The following is a 10980-nucleotide window of genomic DNA, read 5'->3' as shown; positions in this document are numbered from 1 at the left end:
TATTTGCGCGGGAAAATGTTCAACATTGTTCAACAAAAAACCACGTTTTCAGGCGGTTATTCGCAAATAGTTCAAAAAGTAAGTATTAGTAAGTAACTAGCAAAAATGTAGCTCACACCAAAATGAAGTCTATCGACCAGGTAAACGCAAATTTGTAGCTCATGAAAAATTGTTCTTATTCGTCAAATTCCAAATTGAATATTTTAACGTGAAATAATTACAAAACTTTTTCACCTTTATTGATGTAGAAAAAAATAGAAAGAAAATTAATAGACCACTACATTTTTACCTACATAGTATTATTCTATGAGATGAACAACTTTCTTCGTGCACTACTATCAGCGAATATATCTACACATTTATTTATACATACAATACATAAATACGATACATTGTATCTATCTGATGGGCAACTTCATTTTCAATACTGCATTGCTTAAAAAACGTTGCGTATGTATGCGCACAATAATATAACAATAACACATTTTTACATATATTAGACGACAAAATGGGCCCCTGGCATATTGGGGCCCCCCGCAAGCTTCATGCTGCGGGGGCCTCTGTTACGCTCCTACCAGCAGATACACCTGAACGAGTGGTTGGTAACCAAATTAGTCCATTAAAATGTTACATTTAGGGGCGTATTTCTTAGAGGAGTCAATTTTATTATTTATTATGTGTAGGGGGGTCAGGAAAAGCTTAAGTTCAAGTTTTTAGGGTCTTGTCCCCCGGCCGCCATCTTGGAAAAATGGGTACAAAGAGCTTTCGCGCTGTATCTCGTAAACAAGCAATCCTACAGAAAATTTAATTTCACATAAAATGAAGCAAATTAAATTTCCTACAATTTTGTGTTTACTACTTGTTATCGTCATGTGACCAACAAAAAGTTAAAAATAAGAGAAAATTTTGTAACAAGTTTTTTTGTAAGTTATAATTTTTTCCGTTCGTTTAACAATAAAATGACATCATAGCAATTTTGTAGAGGATTTTCTTAACGAACAATTTCCAGTATAAAGTTGTTTAATATTATTTATTTATTTAGGTTTCACAGCCTTCCAAACTTAACCAGATTCTCAAATGCTATAGGGATACAATAAAAACAAAACTTTAGGCTTACTTTCTATTTTATTTCTATCTATATATTTTTTATTCATACAATTTATTATGATGTTAATATTCCTATGCTTTTATTAAATTATTTTTGCACCTAAATTTTCATTAATCACAGAGGAATGTATTGAGAAAAGGTACCAACTCATCTTTTTTTAATGCCTTTACACCAATAGAACGACCCTGTGATAACAATCATAGAAGCCACTTTATTATCGATGGTGGTTTTCTGATACAGAAAGTGGTTTGAAATAGAATAGAAATTCCTCTTTTAACAACATTTTTGATAAGTATGTTCGGTATGTGCAACAACATTATGGATTGTTTACAAGTATAGTATTTGATGGCTATTTTGAAAATCCTGATATCGCAGGAACAAAGTCATGGGAGCGCTTGCGTCGCTCTAAAAAGCACCAATCGGCAGAGGTACATTTTAATAAGAGCACCGTACCAACATTATCGCAAGAACAATTTCTTGGTAATGAAACGAATAAAGCTAACTTCATATGCCTTCTGAAGACTGCTTTATCAGAGGTGGGTTTTAGTGTCGCCCAGTCTGATATATGTCGCCCTGTCGCAGATGCTGTCATCGTCAGTTGTGCGCTTGCTGCATCAAAGTCATTTGAGTCGGTGACAATCATAGCAGAAGATATCGACATCCTTGTCTTGCTCACGGCATTAGGAAGAAATCAATCTAATGTATTTTTTTAAACCTTTAAAACGGCGTACGTCCAAACAATTGTAATTTCCTTTAAGTTTTATATATGACGACCTAATTTCAGAGAATCATGCCTTCTTAGGATGCGACACAACATCAGCACTGCATAACATGAGCAAATTAAAATTCATGAAAATTTTGCCGAAGCATCCTGAGTTAGCTAGTGGAACAACATTATTTGTCAGTGAGAAAGTCGAACAATCTTTACTCAGTGTTGTTGGCGAACGTTTTTTCATCTCTTTATATGGCGGAAATAAAGACGATTCTCTGGACACCCTGCGATACAAACGATTCACTAAGACAGTGACAAAAAATGCATTTAATCTCTCCTCACTTCCTCCAACATCAGATGCAGCCCGTTTTCACAGTCTCCGAGTTTATCACCAGATTCACTAATGGTTCGGTAAACATTGTGGTCAGAAATATTGGGGCTGGAAAAGGCATGAATAATATTGGATACCAATCAAATCTTCCAAGCCTCCAGCACCCCCCGAGCTTATGAAATTAATATTTTGCAGAAGCAAAGGAAACTGTGGAAGTGCGTGCGGTTGCCGAAAAGTAGGCCTAAAATTTTCAGCAGTGTGCCTCCATTGTGGTGGTGAAAGCTGCAGCAACATAGTGGACATTTCAACATTACTTAAAGAAAATGAATTGGAAGACGAATTACCGACAATGACGCCAACGCTATCTACCATTATACCACAAAACTTCACCTCTGATAATGACTTAGATCTTGACTCGCAGCCTGGACCATCGAAGAGAACGAAAAAATTATAACTAGACCTTTTTCAATATATAATAATAAATAATATTATTTTGTCTAGAAATTGTCCGGGGATTAGGCCCACTGGGAATACCACACAAGAAAACGCGCCTCCAGACTCTACCTCATGGGTGGTGGGGAAAAGGGCCAAAAATAGTTTAATAATTGCATAGGAATATTAAGATCATAATAAATTGTATGAATAAAAAAATATATAAAAAGAAAATTAAGCCTAACGTTTTGTTATTATTGCATCCCTATGAGCATTCGAGAATCTGGTCAAGTTCGGAGCGCTGTAAAACCTAGATAAATAAATTAAATTAAACAACTTTATGGTGAACATTTTTCACTGAAAAACTCTCTACAAAATTGATAAAATTTTATTTTATTGTAAAATGAACTGAAAAAAAGTTATAACCTACCAAAGGAAACGTGTTTAAAAATTTTCACTTATTTTAAGTATATCTATTTTGTTGGTCACTTGACGATAAAAAGTGACAGAAACAAAATTGTAGAAAATATAATTTGAAATATTTTATGTGTTATTAAATTTTCTGTAGGGTTTGTAGTTTACGAGACACAGCGCGAAACCCCTTTGCACCCGTTTTCTAAGATGGCGACCGGGGGACAAATGTGGCGACCCCAAAAACGTGAGCCCCACATATTAAAAAAATAAAATTGACTCCTCTAAAAATTCAAGGTATGGCCTAAAAAATGTAGCAATTCAATAGACTAAATAGACTTCATATATTTTATAAAAGATACAGAAGTTCAGTATTAGCAGTCAAAGTCAAAGTGCACACTGCATATTATGTACCAGAGAATTTTTTATTAGCCAGAGAAAATAATAAATTCAAAAAACTTTCTTAAATATGGTACATAAGTCAGCAAAAATCTTTTATCAGCAAAAGTGATAACAACAATCTTAACAAGAGGTGTAAGATCCAGAATCTTAGTAAAATTTACAACTATTGACCTTCGACTAATCTGATTTTGCATCTCAGTAATCTCTCTTAATTTTCTCTTTTTTAACTGTTTGATCAAATTAACTATTAATTAAGTGTAGGTATTTTTTTTGAACCTATTTGCTAAATACTGTTTTTTTTTGATAAATGACTGTCATTCACATGACTATAACTGTCATTCACAGATAACACTTTTAAATTTTTTTTTTATAATTTTCTAATTATTTAAACAGTAAATTTGTCATTTTGTTCTCTTTCTGTTCGTGAAATGGGTTGATGTAGACTTAAAACAACAATCATTATGTCGTTTTCTTATTTTAATTTTAAAATCAGTTATGTGTTTTAACTCTTTTAAATCTTTTATACAATAAGTTAGTTTTTAACGTATGTCGGTTTTCTGCGTAACCTAACATTCTGGTAAGTTTAAAACTTTTTATAATTCATTTGGAGTACTTAGCAAGTAAATTTTTTTTGTAGAACCTTGAAAAAGGTGGCAATCGCCTCCGAAAGCTTGGAATAGAATAAATAGTAAGCAGAGCCCTATTTTATTTGACTACCACACCCAAAAAGGAAAAAGTATTTATATATTTTATACACAGTGCTTTTCAGATAAAACTATCCACCTTAAATAACTTTTGAACCACTGATTTTTAGAAAAAACTCAAAAACACGTCAAATAATACTTGAAGAAGGAGACATTATGCCATATTTAAGCTTGCCGGAAAAGGCACCTTCTCACCCCACGTATCATCCCTTAGTTTTTTTTTAAATTACTTCCACCTTTTTTATTTTATATTTAGATTTTCCTTTTCATACTGATATCAAAAATGCATAACAAATATATAACAAATGTATAATAAATGATATAAAGTGATTGGTTGATGAGAAAAATGAAAAATAAATATAAAAGCAAGAATGTTCAGTATGCTTGAAACCGTCAGTGTGTTAACACGTTTTGTTTTTGTTCGGTTATGCGGTCGACATACTCAAGTGTGTTACTGTTTTTTTGTTATTGTTATTGAAATGAACGAAACTGTAAATTTTGTACCAAATTTGTTTAATTTTTTATGTTTGTTTATCCACGACTTAGTTAAATATTGCAAATTGACCGTGATCATAACCATGGCATACTAACATTGTGAGAATTGTTTACATGAATTCACCGAAAATGACAAATATAATAAGCTTCGTTGTTTTGGGGAATGTCAGCGAAATTTCTGTATGAGATGTTCCGGGCTCAATAAGACCACCACAAAAACTCTCCTGGGCCCAAAAAGTTCAAATTTAAGATTTTGCTGTACACTATGTGATTCGACAAGCCTCAGATATTTCAATGAAAAAATAACAAATCTATTAAAAAATCAGATACCACAAGAGAACTTTAATGCCTATTCAACTAACTAAAAAACTGACTGATAATTTGCCCGTTTTCACGGAGACATACGATTTATTAAGAAAAAATGATGGCAAATTGGATTACCTTACAAAAAAATTGATGAGATCCATAAATTAAATAGCCTGCTGAATCCTGAATATATTTTAAAATCTGTACGGCAGATGCAAAAAGATATCTTCAATACATCGTCAATTTTTTTCGGCTGTTCCGATGAGACTATTAAGGTTCAAGTTGAAGACTCAAATTCATCCGAGATAAAATTTGGATTACAAAGGCTATCTGCAAACATCGGTGAAATATCTAATCAGATGAGTAATATTTCCAACAAACTACCTGCTATACAAACTGAAAAAGAGGTATCAAAGAAAATGTCACTTCAAACACCCAAACTGACGACCTTCAATATTTCCAAACCTGTCCATAAAGAAAGTCAAACATTTCAGAAGATAAGTGTCACTTTGTTGTTATTGGTAACTTAACCCCAGTATACATCCCTATACAAATAGTTCACATTAAAGAGAAGCTAGGTATTAAGGAATATATTAGATGTTGCGCCCTCCTTAAAGGCGCCAACACAGCAACTAGTTCCTAATTCAAAATAGGTATAAAATCTAAAACATCTATTGACTTATTATTTAATAAGGATTTTTGGTCACCTGGTGTCAACATTAAATGGTCTACAGAATCATGATACTCTGAACCAAAGACTTCATCTGAATAAAATATGAATCCGAAGTACATCAGAAGCATCAGAAGCCCGGTTAGCTTAGAAAATCCAGTTACCATTCCAAGCAACAACAAAAATGAAGTTGAAAACACAAATATATTTACCGACAAGCAGGCCATCACAATTTGCAAATCTAAAGAGCCTTTCCGTTCCCATATCAATTTTATTAAAAAAGATACTTTGGAACCATCCATAAATTCCTTTAACACCACCAAGAGTTAGACAAGCTAATAACTCGAACAGTCGATATCTTTTTGCAAGATTAAGGGAAACGGGTATTTTAAAAGAAATTAAACTACGACGTGTTCTGAGGGACTAGAAACCTCAATTTATTTTAGTGATGACAACTTTGGCATGGCTCTAATTAATATTTTTTGTTCTATAAGAAATAAAACTGATGAAATATTTTTGTTTCTAGAGGAATTAGGATTTCCCGCGATAGTTGCGGTTACAGAGCACAGGCTTGAAGTCAACGAGCTTTTTTTTTATAGAAAAATATACCACAATTGTCATGTATGATCGTGCAAGTTCGGATCATGGAGGCACCGTAATTCTTTCTAGAAATAATGATTTTTCTCTGGTAACAAAATATGAATTTTTGTTAAGTGAATCCTTCTTTGAGTTTTCCTTAGTTTATAATAAAAATCTTAATCTTTATTATTTGCATTTATAGATCACCTGACTCTACCGTGGACCTATTTTTTCAGAACCTGCTAAATTGGTTAGATGACCTGCCTCATAAAAGCCGAAAAATTCTATTCGGTGACTTTAACATTAATTATGCTGCTGTTTGTACTACCCAAGTGTCTCTGGCCAACATATTTGAATTGTATGGTCTCTTTTATGTGGAAACAACATTACTTTGAATCTTAAAATTAGATTAGTGAGATGTTATGTGTTCTCTACTCTTTTGTACGGTGTCGAAGGTTGGACTTTAACAGATACTCTTCTCAAGAAATTGGAAGCCTTTGAAATTTGGGTATACCGAAGAATCCTACGAATAAGTTGGGTGGATAGAGTTCGTAACGAAGTTGTTTTGCACCGGATGGGAAAAGTCACAGAAGTCGTCAGAACAGTTAAAAATCGAAAACTTGAATATTTTGGCCATGTTATGCGACACCCAGAGAGATATAATATAATCCATTTAATAATACAAGGCAAGGTAGACGGAAGAAGAGGGCCAGGTCGAAGAAGAACGTCATGGCTTAAAAACCTGAGAGAATGGTATAACAGATCCTCTGCATCCCTTTTCCGAGCTGCCGTTAACAAAATTACTCTAGCCAATTTGATAGCCAACGTTCGATAATCGAGCACGGCACATGAAGAAGAAGGTCTCTCAATGCATGTTAATTCTCCTACAAGGATTACAAAAACTACATCTACCATGATCGATTATATTGTCTCAGATTTGTCGCCCCTTGATGTCTGCTCTACAGTTATTAATGCGGGACTATCTGATCATGAAGCAGTGTATACGAAGTTTAAAATCTTCAGCAAACCCTCCTCTGAAACCCGACGTTTAGGTATTTTCCGCCCATAATTTTCGTAAATTCCAAAATTTATGCTTAACTTCTGAGTGGCACTTTCCTTCTATAGATGTGGACTATAATTTTGGTGTTTTTTTAGATAAGCTTTTTCGCATCTTCAATAAGGCATTTCCTTTAATTCCTATTAAGCCAAAACATCGGAAACCTTGGGTTACGAAAGGTATCCGCATATCAGCCAAGAATATGCGTTCACTACTATACATCAAGAAATTTACTACCAATGTTTCTGTCACTGAATATATCACGAAGTACAGGACAACATACCTAAAACTTGTCAAATCAGCTAAAAAGGCCTATTATCAAAATTGTCTGGGAAGCCCTAAAAGTGTTTCAAAAGAAACTTGGTCTATAGTAAACGATCTTCGAAATAAAACTCACACAGCTCAATCATTTTCCCTTCCAAATCCTGAAAGTCTAAACGATTACTTCGTTAATGTGAGTAAAAATATAAGATTAACTATTTTACCGCAATAAAATCCCATTTTCTCTCTACCTAATTCAAGAAAGATCTCGAATTCATTCTTTTTAAGACCAGTTGATAACTCTGAACTGATCCAAACAATCAATAGTATCAAAAGCAAATCATTCTGTAGTACTGATAGACTATCTATAAAAATTTTTTCTAATCTCACAGAAAATGTTTTAGAAATTCTCCTCTCACTAATTAATGATTCCTTCGAAAAAGGTAAATTTCCAGAGTGGCTAAAGACAGCCATTATTATTCCTCTTCATAAGGGTGGTGAAAAATCCAATGCCTGCAACTATAGACCTATTGCCTTCCTACCGTTACTCTCCAAAATTATTGAGAGACTCATTAAAACTCGACTTACGTCCTTTATCGTTGATAACAATATTTTATCACAAAATCAGTTCGGCTTTTTAACTAATAAATGTACCACTGATGCCATGTTTTCTGTACTGCATGAGGTTTACTAAGCACTAAACAATAATCTTTATACTGCCACTGTTTTCTGTGACTATGCCAAAGCTTTTGATTGTGTAAATCACAACATCTTGATTAAAAAACTAAATTTCTATGGAATTCGAGGTATTTCTTTGAATTGGTTCCAATCCTACTTGAATAATAGGAAACAACTAGTTAGAGTAAATGATACTGACTTTATTCTCAAAAACATTGTATACGGAGTACCACAAGGTTCAGTATTGGGTCCTCCTCTGTTCCTTATCTTTATAGATGACATCACTAATTTGAAAATCGATGGGAAATTTTTTCTTTTTGCTGATGATACCAGTATCCCTTGGAGCAACTCAACTATTGCATCTCTTCATGAAACTATAACATCGGATCTACTGACGATAAAAACCTGCTCTGACTTTAATTTACTCTCTTTTAACGTAGATAAAACAGTAGTATTATCCTATAAAGGAGCTCTTCATCCTTTGCCCCTTAATAACAGCCAGATCAGTATCGTTAATTCTGTAAAATTTCTTCGTATTTTTTTAGACATCAATCTCAAATGGTTCCTTCATATCGATTCGTTAAGTAAGAAACTCGCCTCAGCTTGCTATGCAATAAGATCTGTCTCAAGGGAACTCAATTTAGCATCTTCTAAAATAACATATTTTTCGTTGTTTGAGTCTCATCTTCGATATGATCTTCCTTTTTGGGGTTCTAGTACAGCTGCTCAATTTGATGTTATTTTTAAATTGCAAAAAAGAGCAATAAGCTATCTGTTTGGCCACAGAAGATCTACACATTGCAGAAGGTACTTCAGACATCATGGAATTTTAACACTTCGATCTTTATATTATTTCATATTTTATTAAGTTTTTTAAATCTCAAATTTTACTCAGTTTATTTTAATAAGTGAATTTCATTTCTCTTTCTACTTTTAATACCTAACTAGTACTACAGAGTATGCAACCAACCACTCGTCAGGTGTTGGCCAGTACCTCATCCACTCATATGTACACAAACATTGTCGCCAACTAACATCTTAGCTCACTTCTGACAGGTTTGAATGTGGGAACTGGCTTACACATTTGACTACAATAAATAATTTAACAATAATTTTAATTACCTCTAATTTCACCTTTTGCTCTACTTATATTGTTTCGTCGTGCTTGAGGTCTTTGATCATTTATATATAGGTTTTTTTGACTGTGCAGTTCACTGTGTAGCGAAGGTACATATTACACAGTCATAGTCTTACCAAGTTGTCATCTGTCAGCCATCACTCGATCATTTCCGTCAAATAAGTAATACTTCATTCTACTTTCATCTTGTAACAATGTAGGACCTTAGTGGTACCCGACACTCAATTTTTTCTGTTTGTCCTTTGATAAGTGTATTCGTAGTTATATGTTAATTTAAGTTGCCCAAAATATTTTCAAAATAAATGACATTCGAGGATACTTTCATTTTATTGACGAAGTAAGTCTAAAACGTTATTGAACAATTTTATCACATCATCTTCGATTTTTTGTCGAAGCTTCTAACTTTTTCTTGCTTACAATGGCGTTTTCCTTTACTTCTTTCAGATGCCCCTGAAGATGCTCTAGATAGCGAAAGTATACTTGAGCAAGATTAAATGAATCCAGTGCTCGATATCTGCCTTTGACTTTGTAAAATTCCATCTTAAAGTTCAGGAAAAGACTCACCCATTCATACATCAACCATCCATTTTGGTCCAAGGGTGTGGATTTTACGGCCCTTCCTATTTAGGGCCTGTTTTTCGTTCTCGTCCCCAAAACTCCCAATATATATGGCATGTATGTATGTATGCATGTGGCTGGAAAAGTTAAACCGATCTGAATTTTTTTTCTGTGTTTGAAGAGGGGGTCAGGGCCGATTAAGAACCGGTGTAGTTTGTGACTTTTGACGACCCATAAGCCAGTTACAAGACTCAGTAGGTATAAAACTGCATATTTTTTGGGGTATATATCTTCGGTTCAAGAAGAGACAGGATAATTTCAAATACACAAAATCAATAGTGTTGAGTTAAGCTTTTAAATGGTGTTTAGGCCGTCAGGATCAGACATACACACGGCTCAGTATCGCCGAAAAACAGCAAAACTAAACTTTGAAAATTTTGGTTTTTCGACAATTACTCAAAATTTCAACCTACGAATTGCGCCAATCACTGAGCGTTTGTAGAAGGGCTCTAGACGAATCTGAATTTCCTCATATCCGGGAAAATTCGAATTTTTAAGTTATAGGCTTCATAATTATGATCAAATATATTTCCTATGGGAAAACGGTTTTTCAAGCTCAATAATTCCTGTAATAGTTTCAGTTATCATAGGTTCCTGTCGGTCAGCTGTATGACGGGACAGAGCCGGTCGGTCGGCCCCAATAGTCGATTGAGGAAATGAAGCATTTTGGCTCGCAAGTTTTTCGTCCAGCATGGATTTACTTGAACTTTTCACAGAAGGTAGGGAATACTCCAAGGATCATTTTCTATATCATGCCGCTATCATACGCTAAAACCTTGGGGGTGGTTGCCACCCCATCTCTGGGGTGGGAATTTTGTATTACATTTTAACCATGTAATTCGATGGAAAAAGTGATTCTAAGAAAAAAATGTTTTTTACATTTTCTTCGTAAAACTAATATTTTTGGAGTTATTCGCGCTTGAAAATAACAGTTTTTCGACGAAAAGATCGACTTTTTTAGAGGGTTTTTGAAAATATCTCGAAAAAATATGCATTTAATCAAAAAAACTGTAAATATCTAAATTGTGTCTTTTAGTAACACAAACCAAATTCTTCTCCTATAATATCTTTAAGACCA

The sequence above is a fragment of the Diabrotica virgifera genome, chromosome 3, assembly GCF_917563875.1.
Source record: "Diabrotica virgifera virgifera chromosome 3, PGI_DIABVI_V3a".
Taxonomy (NCBI): Eukaryota; Metazoa; Arthropoda; class Insecta; order Coleoptera; family Chrysomelidae; genus Diabrotica; species Diabrotica virgifera.
This window is presented reverse-complemented; position numbering follows the sequence as displayed.